This window comes from Diceros bicornis, chromosome 6 (assembly GCF_020826845.1).
Source record: "Diceros bicornis minor isolate mBicDic1 chromosome 6, mDicBic1.mat.cur, whole genome shotgun sequence".
In the NCBI taxonomy this organism is placed as follows: Eukaryota; Metazoa; Chordata; class Mammalia; order Perissodactyla; family Rhinocerotidae; genus Diceros; species Diceros bicornis.
This window is the reverse complement of record NC_080745.1, coordinates 58,697,889-58,713,639: the sequence shown is the minus strand read 5'-3', so window position 1 is coordinate 58,713,639 and position 15,751 is coordinate 58,697,889. Positions and strand designations below refer to the sequence as shown.

Below are 15,751 nucleotides of genomic sequence, written 5' to 3'. Positions count from 1 at the left end.
AACTCGAGCAGATCATTTTGTATAAACAAACAACAACAAAAAAGAAACCCTCTTGTTTTCTGTAGCGTTTTAAAATCGACTATTTGCTTTATAATCTCCAGTTAGAACTGTTGTCAAATATGGAAGTAATCTTTTAAAAGCAATGCCATGCCTAAACCAAAGCACCAAACTCTTTATCCAACTTTAAAACCCTAATCCCCTTTAAGCCATTTAAAACCCACTTCCTATCCCCATCTGAATCATTTCAGAAAGTTAAATGCTTTACTTACTACCTTCCTTCAGTTTTTATATTGTTCTTTCTTTTTGTTTTAACTCACTTGATAAGTAAGGATTGTATTGGGTTTGCTTTCAAATGAAGGAAGCATTTGTATTTACTCATAGGATATGTGAGCCAACCCACTGACTCTGCAACAGATAAAACTTCTGCGGTGATTAAAACCTAAAGAAAGGCTACAAGAAACCAGCTCTTCCTAGGAAGGTACTGGACTTGTGTGACTCATTTCCATCCAACAGATAGCTAATAATAGAGACTTCACTGTAAAAGGAGGAAAATTCTATAATGAAAATATTAAGTCCTAAATTAATAAAGTCACACTATCTTCTTTCAGACAACATTCTAGGCCATACCAAAAATTAAAACACTGGTATAGAAACTACACTGAGATGATATTAAAAGAATATACTGTCTGAAAAAGAAAGGAAACTTATTTCAAGTTCTGTGTAATTTCTGACTGTTGCTTGGAAACAAGTACTTTTTTCCCTTCTCTCACAAGGAGGAAAAGTTACTTTCATACACTCCAACGGTGAAAATGTAAATTGGTATAACTTCTCTGGAATGTGATTTTGCAATATGTGTTTAAGAACCTTATAAAAATGGCCATTCCTTTCACTCAGTAATCCTACTTTTAGGAATCTAACTTCAGGAAATAATAAAAATGGTAAACAAAAATTTATGAACAAAGATATTAATCTCAAAAATGTTATTTGTGTTATCAAAAACTGAACGAAAAAAATACAGCTGAAAACAGCCTCAATCTCAATATTAAGAGAATGATTAAGTAGTAAAGTATATCTATCTACAAGACGAATATCACGTGGTTATTACAATGGATGTTTACACAGAATTTCAAATAGTTTGGGAAGATGCTTATGATAAATGTTGCTACTAAAATTACCAAAAAAACCCATCAAGAAAGACTGGAAGAAAATGTTAAGAATGGTTGTTATTTGTGTGGTGGGATTATGGGTAACTGTTATTGTCTTCTTCATTTTCATAATATTCCAGAACAGACACATGTTAACTCTAGAGTTAGAAATAAGGTTTACGTATTTATATATTAAAATAAATTTCAATAATGAATACTCACACAATTGTTAACAAAAGCCTCATTTTGAAAGACTCCTGTTTCAGGTATATGCATGTATTTGCACAAGTGTGTGTGGGCATGCGCAGAGTCAGCAGAAAGTAACCACTTAATACACTGGCTGTAATCTCCCTTTCTTTCCAAAGGCATTAGCAACATGACCTCTGGGATTTGGAAGAGGAAGAGGCCTTAAAATAAGTCTCTTTTTCTCTTGGGCTGACTTACCCCCAAGTGGGAAAGAAGGAGCCCACTTAATGAATTTAAAACCTACACCAACTCCAACTGTGAATACAGAACTGGTTCTTCTACAGCACAAAAACAGACTTTCCTAGATAAAGAAATATTATGCTTACAATTTTCACATATGGTAACAGACTCATATGCAAATCTCTTATCACTACAAATTACAGGAATCATAAAATTTAACCTACCTGCTCACATGTAGACAAATCTAAATGTACATGCTTTCAAATTTACACTCATACTTCACAGAATTACATATCGTGCATAGTTAACTTGCAGAACTCTATGGAAATCTGCATAAATTTGCACATTCATGGTTAAGGAATGCATTGCCAGTGTGGATTAAAGGGCCAAGAACGTAGATAAGATTCATTTATTCATTCAACAAATATTGCCTGCCCACCTATAACGTGCTAGCTCCTGTGCTAGGCACCAGAGATACAGTATTTTTTTTTTATAATTTTTTATTTATTTTTTTCCCCCAAAGTCCCAGTAGATAGTTGTATGTCATAGGTGCACATCCTTCTAGTTGCTGTATGTGGGACTTGGCCTCAGCATGGCCGGAGAAGCGGTGCGTCGGTGTGCGCCCAGGATCCGAACCCGGGCCGCCAGCAGTGGAGCACAAGCACTTAACTGCTAAGCCACGGGGCCAGCCCAGAGATACAGTACTGAATGAGACAAACTTCCTGTCCTCAAAGAGTTTACATTTTAAGTGGGGCAAGTGGGGAGGCAGACAGTTAACGAGGAAACAAGTAATATTTTGATGTTAATATGAAGAAATTATAAAGAAAAAATGCTATTCACACAAAATCCTAGTAATTTAAACTACAGTAACACATGAGGAAGCTACTATCAATTTAAGACGAAGATGGAAACTACTGATTTATGAAGGAGCTGGTGACTTCTTGCTCATTATTCTTAGACCATGAATTCAGCGGCTGTAGACCTGAGCACCATTTCAGAGTCTATGCCCAAAGGTGGATCTAGGTGGAGAGGAAAGATGGGGCCAGCAAGCATGCTGATCTCATATTCTGATTTCTCATTTCCATGTGTCTAAAGGTTTTTCAAATGCATTTAATAAATAGAATGCATTTAATACTGCATTTAATAAATAGAAACAAACTTCACAGAGCTAGGCAGACAAACTCATCAAGTGTGTCCAGGAGAATCTAACAACTCAGTATATATTCAAGAAATAACTGACTGATGATGCCAGACCATTATTCCAGGCTTACTTGGGAGCTTTTTTCTTAGGTTTCCTCAGTACAAAAAATGAGCAACCTACAGACCACTTTGGCTTATGCTGACAGCTCTCTGAAAAAGGCCAATATTGGCCTGCAGGCAAACTAGGGCAAGTAATGCAGTCAACTGACTTCCCTTCATCTCTCCCAGGCTTTCACTGGGGCATTGGTAAAGAGGATAGATTCCCTGATGATAAAGCATTGGGTCTAATGTTAATTGAGTTAAATGATCTTCCTGGCGAAAGAAGCACTAATATTTCTGAATGGTCCACCAGTGTCCCTCATCCATAACAATTATAAGGTCCTTCTTGACTTTTTAAAGCACAGTTCTATTGAAGTGAAAGATGTAACAAAAAAACTAGGACATTATTCCTGGGTCCTACCTAACACTATGCCAAGCCAGATTTATGGACTGAGCCCATTTCTATAGGGTGCTATCCATGCCTGTTTTGACCAAGCAGCACAATCCCTGGTCTTTGGGATGGTTTAAAAAGAACATGACTGCTCTGGAGGCAGAGTGTGACAGGAAGGGACAAGGAAACTAGAGTGGTGCCAGGTACAACCACTGACACTCACCTTCACTCCACGTAAATTGTCATTGTCTTGAGGTCTGCCTCTCACATTCGGTCAGGTTTCACAGGATGTACTATGCCCTTAACAGTAAAACCTAAATTATGGAAAACCTCACTTCTCTATCTCAAGTTTTGCTTCCTTCAGATGGCAGTGCACAAACAATGCATTTGTTATTAATCACACAAAATCTCTCTCAGTCTTGTAAATAAACAGTAAGACACAGTCTCAACAGGTGAATTTATTAGTTAACGCATATACCTGAAATTCAAAGATGTAGATCAAACATGAACAAAAACAAAAATCTCTCCTAGATTATCTAAAAGCAATTTTACAATTACTTATTAAAGGATAAAGTCAGGCATATTACAATGAAAATTGGTATTAAGTTCTATAAATGAGTTTGTTCCAATAGTCAAGTAAAGTAATTCCACCTTAAATCCTTTTGGGAAGTAAGCAAAGTATGGATCATATAAAAATGAATAGCAAAATAATGTGCCTCAGTTCTATCTCATCATGATTTATAAGATTACCTAAAATTAGTATCCTAACTTTTTTTTTCACCAAGGATTCAAAAATACCCTTCATAACTAATCTGATAACATAAGGTGGATTTATGCCAATATTTGTGAGTGAGTTATAAGTTTCACTTCCTCAGCATTCCCCGTGTGTGTCCAGCAACAAAAAGATTCAGCTTAAGGAAAGAAATGGTTGCATGGGTGGTCCCATTTATATGCTCAAAATAGTTGAATTACTTCAGAATCACTGAAGAATTCGTTGTGTCATCGAATTTAGCTTGCTGACAGTTTTCCATCCTAAGGCTCACTCCGGATCTACACCCAAGAAACTCGGGGTCTCAGACCTGTTGAGATCACTTTGTGCAAATGACACAATGAATCTAGGCCGACTTAAAACCATTCTGTGGAACTCTTGAAGTGACGTTTTGCCTTTGTAAAAGTGAACCCAGAGTGCCAGGTCATTTTTCCCTTGAATCTGGTTTAGCTTTCTTTGTTTTGGGTCTTTTGGGTTGGGCTTTTGAAGCACCTCAGGGGCAATGACCCAAGACAGAAGATAAATAAAGTTAAGCCAACCTCAAGAGAAAAGCAATTGGGGATACCAGGTTTGCTTTTGTAAATGTGAACAGTGACCTGGGGGCTCAGGGTCAATCTTAGTCCCCCAAATTCCCTTTTCCAAATACCAAACCCACCTGGGACCTCAGAGTTGCTTTGCAGATTCCAAAGGTAAACCAGGGGATCATTTTTCCTTCACCTCCAAAAAACAAAACCAAAGCAAGGGTTCCTAGAGTGCTTCAGAGATTTAAACAACAAAAATCCTAAACCTTAACACAGCATTAAGGAAGAAATATGAGTCATTACTGGGGGTTCAAGAAAAATGGGTCTTACGAAATTAGCCACAATGGGGGAAAATATAAGTCTTTTTTCTAAATAGATGTTGAAATCAAATGACGAGCTCCATATGATTTTTAAAGCTCTTGGCTTTACCTCCTTTCCAGCTATCTGAAAGCACCACATTTGGAAAACCCCACATGCAGCACAGAAGAAAATTTTAAGTAGCAGCCAGGAAGGGCTTGGGCAAAAACTAAAAAAGCAGTATTGTGCCTCCATCCACCTCACTTCTTGCCCTCAGGTGTTAACTGCCCTCATGCTGCCTCATGCTCTCTGATACACCTGACTCCTAACCCACGCCTGCCCTCAGCCAGCCTTTCCACTCCCACCTATGTAGGACCAGGAGTGAGCTCTGAGTACACTGTGCTGTACAGGTTGTTTAAAGGCGCTGGCCTCTTCAAGTCACTTTACTCAGGTGAACTGCACACAGCAGGAGTAGAATGTTCTTAAAGTATTTTTGATGGTAAGCTATGTAGTAGTCCTAGATAACTACTAGGTGGGTTTGGAATTTGGGAAAGGAGGCAAAAAGTGGAATTTACATAATCAGATTTATACATACCCATATTTGCTTTATCTTTAATTTTTTTGATCACTACCATGGCTAAAATGGCATACAGATCCATACATATGTATGATTTTATGTGGTTTCTTTATTAAAGTTAATTTTATCAAGTAATACATGGTTAATAATCAAATGCAGCATTTCATGAAAACTAACAGTCCACTGCCCACCCTTTCCATTCTCAGAAGCAAACACATTTAACTCCTTCTGTTTTTAATTATGGTCATTACCTCAATGTCTCTAAATATGCTTTCTCTTCTAATTTTTGATTTATCATCTTGTGGCAACTACATATGAGGGTTTACCTTACTTATACTGCCTCATTTTTAGTAGCTATAACAATTTTTCCCTATTTTTTTGCTTTTATAACTTTAATATAATTAAACTTCTATTTCTTATATCATCTTTAAAAAAATTTTTTAAACAGTTTTGAGATATATTTCACATATAATTCATCCACTTAAAGTGTATAAATCAATGGTTTTGAGTGTATTCACAGAGTTGTGCAACCATCTCAATCAACTTTAGAACATTTTTATCATCCAAAAGAATCCCCATACCCATTAGCAGTCACTCTCCAAATAGGAGTTATATAACACGTGGTCTTTTGTGACTGGCTTCTTTCACTCAGCATAATGTTTTCAAGGTTCATCCAAATTGTAGTATGTATCAGTACCTCACTCCTTTTTATTGCCAAATAATATTCCATTGTATGAATATACCACAATTGTTTGTTTATTCATCAGTTAATGGATATTCGGGTTATTTCCATTTTTTGCCTATTATGAACAATACTGCTATGAACATTCATGTACAAGTTTTTGTGTAGACATACGTTTTTATTTCTCTTAGGCACATACCTGGGAGTAGAATTTCTTCCATAAACTTTTAAGAGGATCTTTTGACACTCCACTTAGTAATATAAGAATATTAGCACATTAAATAGTTGAATTTTAAAATAATTCTTTTGGCAACTGGGGTTTAAAATATTTACACTGGGCCAGCCCAATGGCCTAGTGGTTAAGTTCGGGGCACTCTGGTTCAGTGGCCCAGGTTTGGTTCCTAGGCACGAACCTACACCACTCGCGTTAGTGGCCATGCTGTGGTGGTGGCTCACGTAAAAAGAAAAGAAAGAGGAAGACTGGCAACAGATGTCAGCTTAGGGCGAATCTTCCTCAGCCAAAATAAAATAAAATAAAATATTTATATTATGTATTTGAGCCCAAATAACATTAGATATTGAACTAAAGTTTCCTAAAAGTTCTTTGTGAATACAGAAAGATGTTAATAATTATCAAGAATTTTTATTTTCTATTTCTGAAAAACAAAAAGCCCTACAATTATCCAAAACAGGAAAGAACATTTCAGATAGTTTCCTCAAGTAGATTTACCTCAAATAGTTGAGTATGATTTTGGTTTTTATAATACCTTTACATACATACGTGGCTTGCTTTTCTTCAGTCACAAGAGCACCTAGTTCAGCTTCCTGATATTGTAGGCATGTCACACATTGAGGGGTAGGCTCTTAACCTAATTACCCAAACCAGAAATCTGGATTCAGTCTGCTTTGACTCCCCTCTCTCACAACTCCTGCATCTCACTTATGGCCAAAGTGTGTCAATTTAATCTCCTAAATATTTCTTGAATCTACTTGCTTCCTACTTTCCCTCCCTCCACTACTACTACTGTCCTAGTTCAGATATCATAATCTCTACTCTGGGGCCTTTGGTATTGCCTATCCCCTTGCCTCTCCCTTTTAACCCCCCAGGTTCATCAACCTCCACACTGCTGCCACAGAGATCCCGCTAAAATACAAATGTGATTACACCATTCACTTGCTTAAAACTGTCAATGGCTTCTCAACTCCTACAAGAAAAAGTTCAAGTTCCTTAACATGACAGGCAAAACTATTTTGCCCCTGATTCAGGTCAATCTTTTAGCTTCCTCTCCTGCCTTGTAATTTAAGCTCCTAAACAAGGAACTCCTAACAGTTCTCTTACAATCCATGATGACCCCAGGACACTGCTCATTTTCTTCTCCTCTATGTGGAGTCCCTTCGCCTCCTTCTTTACCCAGGTAACTCTTACTTATTCCATAACATTTAAGTCTAAATTCACCTCTCTCTGGAAGCCTCCCCAGACCACCTTGGTTGGGGTTAGCTGTTCCTCTTTCATGTCCTCATAGCACTCTCCATATACCTCTATCACAGTATATTGACGTCATGGGTTAATGTGTCTACCTACCCACTAAAGAATCAAATATCAATAATTCCTTTTGTAGTTTGGGTGATTCAAGGCTATTTCAGCCCTGTCTCTTTCCAATATCCCAATAGGTTAAAGCGCCTCTACTTCCTCCTAATAATGTACGTTTGTAAGTGTCTCAAACCTGGCAACTTGTTTTGCTTATATTTGTATCTTCACATTTGGCCCAGTACCTGGTACACAGTACACGCCAAGCTAACATATGTTCAGATAACTGCATATGTTTCTTTGGACAGAAAATTTTATAAGTCTACACTGAACCCACATCTTACATACTAATAAGATGGCCATGTTATCATTTACTTTATATGTAAACTATTAATCATTAAGACATCTCTGAATTTTTAGTAATGTCTTATAGCTATTCTGAAAGACAGCCAGTCTATTGACTGATTTCATTTGTGCTATAGAATGCATTAAAATATTTCACAACCAAAGTTCTGCTACTGAGATTACCTTTTGTAAACCAGTGATGCCACCATCAAACATGTTAAATAAACATTCCCGGGTCATACAGTTAATTTTCTGTCCAGATTCATTACATCACCTGCCACACTTATATAACAGGTAGTTATGTAATGACTTCACCAATGAAGCTCAGACTTCCAATACTAAGGAAATCAAACCTTGAAACTCACGATGAGAGGTGTTCACTAGACTCAATTCTCTCTGATGAGTCATTTTGCTTCACTGAAGCTATGAAGAAATAAGATCTGCTTGTATGAATTGACTTTGGAAGAACTTGAACAACAAAGGAAGACAATATGGATTAGCCAATGAAGAAAAATTGTATGCGTACGTGTGTATACTCCATGAAATACTAGTTGCTTCAATGAAGGAAGCTAGACTAGACTGGGGTTTACCTACTCCTTTATAGTGCAATCGTAAAGAAGAAAAAGGGGGAGGGAATAACCACTTTTGTAAGAATCTAAGTAGATATTCCTTTCCCCTCCTCCCCATGGTTGTGGTTTAAAATAAGGCAAATGAAAACTTGGTGAATCTAATAGATGGATTAATTTAGCCTTCAATAAAATTAGTCGTATGTTTTACTCTAAAATTTTAGTAATACATATTATTTATAACTTGCCATTAGTTATAAACACTGACTTTCAGCTTTTGAAAAAACAAAGCTAAACTAAAATTAAAACTAAATATTTCAGAGGCTGGCCCAGTGGTGTAGTGGTTAAGTTCGCACGCTCTGATTCAGCAGCCCGGGGTTCACAGGTTTGGATCCGGGGTGCAGACCTATGCACTGCTTATCAAGCGATGCTGTGGCAGGCATCCCACATACAAAGTAGAAGAAGATTAGCACAGATGTTAGCCCAGGGCCAATCTTCCTCAGCAAAAAGAGGGCGATTGGCAGTGGATGTTAGCTCAGGGCTAATCTTCCTCACCAAAAAAACAAACAAACAAACAAAAAACAAATATTTCAGCCCCCAGAGCCACCTTATCATTCTATTCTTTAAAATGGAACTCAGGACATTGAGATAAATGAAACAAACCAAGACCATTAAATTCCAACTGCCTCAGAAGGAAAAGGGGGATAGTTTCTATGGTAATACCTTAGCAGGCAGTGACAAAAGTAGAGACCTCATTCTAGTTCTTGCAAGAAATCTCTGGCAGAGTGGGGAACTGAATCTCAGATGCCTATCTCATTTGTCTGGCTTTCTAGAGACAACGTCTCAGTTTTATGTCCTAGAATATAAATACAGACCCTTCACCATCTGCCTTGGATTCCCAAAGGAATGCAGAGTTAGCTAGATCACCATACTTAGCATGATGAAATAAAGAAAATAAGGATCTTGTGGTTCCTATTAAAGACAAAGAATATTACAGTATCTTGGTGAGTATTTGTATTTAAGGGGGCTTGCATCCTTACTCATTTCTTTCCTTCAAATCTTATAAGAGATTTTGTAATCCAGACTCAAACAATTTAAAAAGATACGTATTTAGCTTACTTTTCTAGAATCTAAAAGGCACTTCTCTTACGCGAGACAATTTTATTAACCCCTAATTATCCAGTTACTTCTAGACCTGACTATACATGTAATTACCTTTTGTCAGGTATAATAATTTGCTCAATAAACATGTCACAACACTTGCTGCTTAGTCTGTTTCAACAGATAAATTCATTCTTTCCACAGCTTCAAGGCATAGTTAAATATGAAAAAAAAAGGGCAGTTATCAAACCACACTGAAGCAGATTCACTAAGGCAGGAGTGTATACCATGTGGATATGACTTACTTTGTGGCCTGATGCTTGCCAGAGTTCTTAATTAATAAAAGATTTCTGGGACAGGGTACCAGTGACAACACTGTGACATTCTGACTAATGTAGGTTTCCACATGAACTTCAAAATGGGCAACAGACAAACTTTAAGATACAGCTTAGTTAAGAAGCAGTTATTGGTAAAGAGCTATTGGCATCACACCTTGACTAAGGTTAAAGCAGTAAAATACAAAAAGAGAAACTAAATAAAAACAGCAGAGGAAGGACTTATTTTCTTGGTAAGATAAATGCAGCCAGTAGAATTAAATGGATTGTGGTCTGTGTCCTACAACGCTTGCATGATGAGAATCTGCACTATAAGAGTGCAAATAGAAATCCGTACCTGACCTCTGGATAACCTAAACAGGAAATTAGGATATTTCTAAGCAAAACAGCCTGTGTCATCCTGTTGAGATAATTGTTTCCATTGACACTTTGCATAAACATCTTACATTAGGCCATCAGAAAAAACTCAAGCCATAGCATCTTTTCTTTGTAACACATAAGACAGCGCCTGGCCCAGTGCCCTCAACACAGTTGAGGAGGTAAAGATTGTTGATAATTAGGACGAAGAAGGGGAGAGATGGATAACAAACAGGTAAGAAAGTTGGAAGCATTCTTTGAGTATTTACAGATTAGTTGAAAATAAATTAACCAAATACTTTTTAAAAGAATTTAATTCTTTTTAAATACTTTTAAAAACAACCTGGGGTAATAAACAGAGTATTCAATGATTTTAAGGAAATACTCAACAAATACCACAACTTAAAACGAGTCAGCATTTTTTTTTTCAGAATAATTTTTAAATATCTAATATTTGGTTACAGTGCTTCAGAATGTTAGAAATCGGCACCATTTGGTTGGGAAAAAACTAGCTCCTCCAATATCTCACCTAATCAATATTCTATGGATATTATTTGCTTATTTGATTATATTTCACTTGGATAAAAAGTGCTGTTTCTTTTATGATACCAGTAGTGTATTTATGTCTATGCCCTATTCAATTCCCTCCCAACTCAGTTTTTTAAAAAACTCAAGCTACTTTCATTTTGAATTAACCCTTAAAGGAAGTTGTAAACTCGGTCTCAACTTTCTCTTCTGTAAAATGAAGGTACCATGTTTGTATGTGACAAACACTCTATTTGACACTAGCAATGAAAACACGAGGATGACCCAGTCTTTGGACTCAAGGACTTCATAAGCATAATGGAAGAGATATTCATACAAACATAATTATGAACCAACATGCTAACTACAGTGATGATAACTCCATAGGTTATTATAGGTATAGGTTATTATTATTAGAGCATTCAATCTTCTTTGGGGGGTGAGAAGTAAACCCAGGAAATGGTTGTGCTTAGAGAGAGTGTCATGCACTTTAGTGTTACTAAACTGAAATGTAACTAAGGGAGTAGGACAAGATAGGCTCGAGAAGGGGACAGGGACTGGACCAAAAAAGAACATGTATGCCTTGTTTAGGAACACTGGTATAAAGTGTTAAACAAAGGAGCTCACCTGGTCAGATTCATCACTTAGATAGGTACCTCCAGCAACTCTGTGAAGAATGGATTTGAGGAGAAAAAAACTAAAGGCAGGAAAAATAATTAGGAGACTATTGTGATAACCTTGAAATACACTGGGACAGACAGGTAGGTAGTTGGGACAGAGAGAAGAGGACGGATAGGTAGTAGGCAGGTAGTTAGGATGGAAAGAACAGGATGAGTTTGAGAAATATTTAGAAGGAAAAATCCCTAGGACATGATGATTGATTGAATGTGGGACATGGCAAAGTGGTGCCATCAACCAAAACAGAGAACATGAAAAGAAGATGTGATTTGAGAGTGAGGGAAGATAATATGTTGACAGCATAGGCCATATAGGATGTGGGACACACATCCCAGTGGAAATGTCCACCAAGCAACTGGATATGTATGTAAGGCACACAGCATTTGTGCTAGAGATATGATGAGAGTGGATGAGTTCATCCAGGTGAAGTGTATAGAGACCAGCGTTCTAAGAACAAAAACCTCAGCGAAGCCAGCATTTAGGGGGGTAGGAAAAGGAAGCCACAAAAGAGACAGAAAAAGAACATTAATAAGAGAGTACAGCCTTTGAGGAAGGGAGAATTTTAAGGAGGCCGTGATCAACATCATCAAATGCAGCAGAAAGAACCAGTAAGATAAGGGTTAAAAACATCTACTGGCCTTCCCTGGTGACCTAAGTGAATACTGTTTGAGCAGTGTGGCAAAGCAGAGAGTAGTGGATTGAGGATTGAATGAGAGATGAGGAAATAAGGATATGATCAATTACAAAGCATTCTTTTAAGGATTCTGGATGCAAAGGAGAAAAAAGAGATTGGAAATAGCTAGAATGAGACTAGAGAGGATATGGCAAATCTCATATAGGCAGTCTAGGGAATTTTGTTTTATATAGCAAAAAGATCTTAACAGGGATTATGGTGGTTCTGGTTATAATTCTCATTAGTATGTGCAACAAACAGTGCATTACTGTTGTTTTTCTGACAAAGCATTTAAATATTTAAACCATTCATAAACTATCCTCCCAACTCAAAGAAATCTACAACAGTAAAAACAAAAAAGAAACATTTCCATTCAACAAAAGAAAACAATTATTAGAGAAAAATATTTCTTATAAATGAATAATAGGAAGTTTGGCAAAAATGTGAATTAATTTTGAGAGAAAGGATAAAGTTTCCGTGCTAATCCTGAGTGCACATCTATTAATTAGTTTAATGGGTGTATAATATTTATAAAGGTCAGATATCACTATCCTTTATTGCTGACAGACTGTTCTAAAAATTTTAACCTATCCCTTTCAGTTAAAAAAATAGCAAGAATATTGATGATTAAAAACATTTAAATTTGGGACTGCTGCTCTTTACATTATGCATTGGCTTATAATTCCTAGTCTGCGGAGACAAAGACTTACTCCTTGTGTAACACACTGAAAATTTACCTCAAAATTAATCACAGTATGATAATGCTTACATTATCAATAAGGAATATTCCATATTTACCCAAATGTACACTTACACAAATAATTTTTTCCCAAAAATCTGTTAATTTTATTGTCCTATTGTTAAGTTAAGCACTTCTCTTGAAAATAATTCTGATTGCTATACTTTTCTTGAGTATTATTCTGGCAGTACCCAGTAATTCTACTTCTAAAGGCCTATAGAAATACTTACACAAGTGCTCGATATACATGCATAAGGATATTAACTGCAGCATTATTTATATATACAAAAACTGGAGACTCCATAATGTCCAAGAAAAGAGGACTTGTTCAATAAATTATGGTATATTTATACTATAGAACATTATGATGAAATGTAAACGAATGAAGCAGATCCACATTTACCAATATAAAATCATGTGGTGTTGCATAAAAAATGTAATTATAGCATAAATGATCCATTTCTTCCCCCAAAGCAGAGAACTCTACGTGTGCACACAAGTGGGTGCATACGTGTATGTTTGTACATTAAAAAAGGTCTGCAGGGAAACACACTGACGACTCTTGAGAAATTGAAGGAGGAAAAAAATGAGACCTTTCTCTTTAAACACTTCTACATGTTTTATTTTTTGTTGTTGTTTTAAACAGTGAGCATGCAATGTCAATTTTCTGATTTTGATAATTGTAGACAGCTAAAAAAAAAGTTATCATGGGTGAAAGCTGGGTGAAGTATACATGGGACCTCTCTGAACTATACTTGTAACTTCTTGTGAGTCTGTAATTACTTAATAACGAAAATTAAAAGAAACAGCATATATTATTTTTGTAATTATTATGGTGTTTGTTTGCTTTTTTGTTTTTGTGGTTTTCAAAAAATCACTTTAGAGGGCAATTTTTCCAAACTACAAAACAGCTCTAATCTTTACTCTTAAAATAATCACAAAAATCTGAGTTTAAAATTTAAATCAATAATTGAAGGTATAAACATAAATCACATATGCAGTTAAGCACATAAACCGCAAACTTCCAGAATTATGACACTGGAACAAAAGAGGACAAAAAGGCAAAAGTCATTTAGATTTAGACTAATCCTTTATAATCTAAGCTCTCCCAAAGGGCAGCATACTTTTCTAATATCTGGACCTTGAGGTAAATTTTGTGAGATGTCTGGTCTTGTTATATTCAGGAGTAAACCCAAATACATCTTTCTTTAATTCTTTGGCACTTCAAATGAATTTAGGATTGTCTAAGTAAAAAATGCTTGCTGGAGGAGCTGTGTGAACAAGCTTGTTGTCCTGCTACTATATCTAGTCAAGCATTCGGATACTACAACTTTGGCAAATCCCATTAATACTTTAAGAAGTCAAAGACTTTAAAACTTCTAAAGAAAGTTCCTGTGAAGTAGTCACAGGGACAAGTTTAAGCAAGCAGAGTGTGTATACAATATAGTAACAAATATAATGCAAACAAAAGAAGATTTGCTTAATTATAGTGGAAATAATTGTTATTTAAAAGTGCCTTCTTCCTCATCATAAAAGAATAAACTGGACTACTGGTAAAAGAATTGTATGTTATGATGCCTTAAGATTAGAAACAGAAGACAGAAATTTCAAAGTAAAGTCTTGGCAGACGCCCAGTCTCCATGGCAAGCATTATGGCCAAACAATTCCTTCATTAACTTCCAAGTCTTGTTCATGTCCCTTTAGGTAGAATCCAAAGTTGTTCATTTTGAGTCAAACACAAGTATATATTTATCAGGGTTCTCCTATCTTTCTCTGGTGAATTACATCTGAACTTCTTTCCTAAACTCTATAACCATTTGGGGGTATGGCGAGAGGGATTATCAGACTATGTATAAAAGAGTCGAAGTAGGTAAGTGAGGGGAATAATGAGAACAAGGAGGTGGGTGCCCAGGGTACTTCCTTTAGCAAGCAATACTGTTGGAAGGAACTATGCTCCTCATAGTTCACCATGATGTAGATCTGGCACACCAGCCTTGCCGTCACTCTGATGAAGCATGGTAAATACAGAGATGGTAACTGCTGACTCAATCAATTAATGACTTCTGTGCAACGCAAGCTTTACATAATTCACTAATTTTAGCAATGAAGATTAAAGCATGCCATGAAAAATCTCTCTCTCAGAAGTAAACTGTACAACATTTTTCCTCACAGATTTCATTAAACTATTAAAATATATAGTTGAAACAGTTCAGGAAACAGTTTCCAAAGGTCATACAGTAGTTATTAAGAGAAGTAGGACTCCACTCTGTTTCCTACTATACAATAGTGTTCTTGTCAACACACCATTTGAATACTTCAGTGGCTTTCTTTTTACACGCCTTAATTTCTATCCTTTAGCCAAGATATCTTTCCGAATCTAATAGTCTTTATCTTCAACTTTATCTTCATTGATACCAACTAACTCATCTCTCAAATTGTCTAGCTCTTATTTTATCATCTACTATTCAACTATGTGTCCCCAGTGGCTGGCTATAGTAGGCACTCAATAAACATTTGCTGAATAAATGAATGAGTAAATGAAGAAATAAATGAAAATCCATACATAAATAATGCTTATTGCTGCAAACAGTTTTAGGATTCCACTAACAAATGTTATTTATTTACATACTGCCTTGCTCCAAAGGGGTTTTAAGGCAACCTACAAAAATACATGCAAGATAAATACAACTTAGTAACTGAAAAAGCCAGGGCCAAGAGAAACTGAAAGTAAGAGAGAAGATGAGGTTAGTATACAAAATGCATGTGATGCTATCCTACACACCTGAGTTTTCTAGCTCCAAAATAAAGAAAATATAATTAGTTAGATAACTCACAGTATTCTTGAGATAAAAACAAA

The 15,751-nt window shown here is 36.1% G+C and overlaps 1 protein-coding gene across 2 annotated transcripts in view; it reads right to left on the bottom strand.

Moving 5' to 3' along the window:
* Positions 1–15,751, bottom strand: part of EXOC6 (exocyst complex component 6) — a 182,735-nt gene that overhangs the window by 3,103 nt on the left and 163,881 nt on the right. The window lies entirely within an intron of this gene.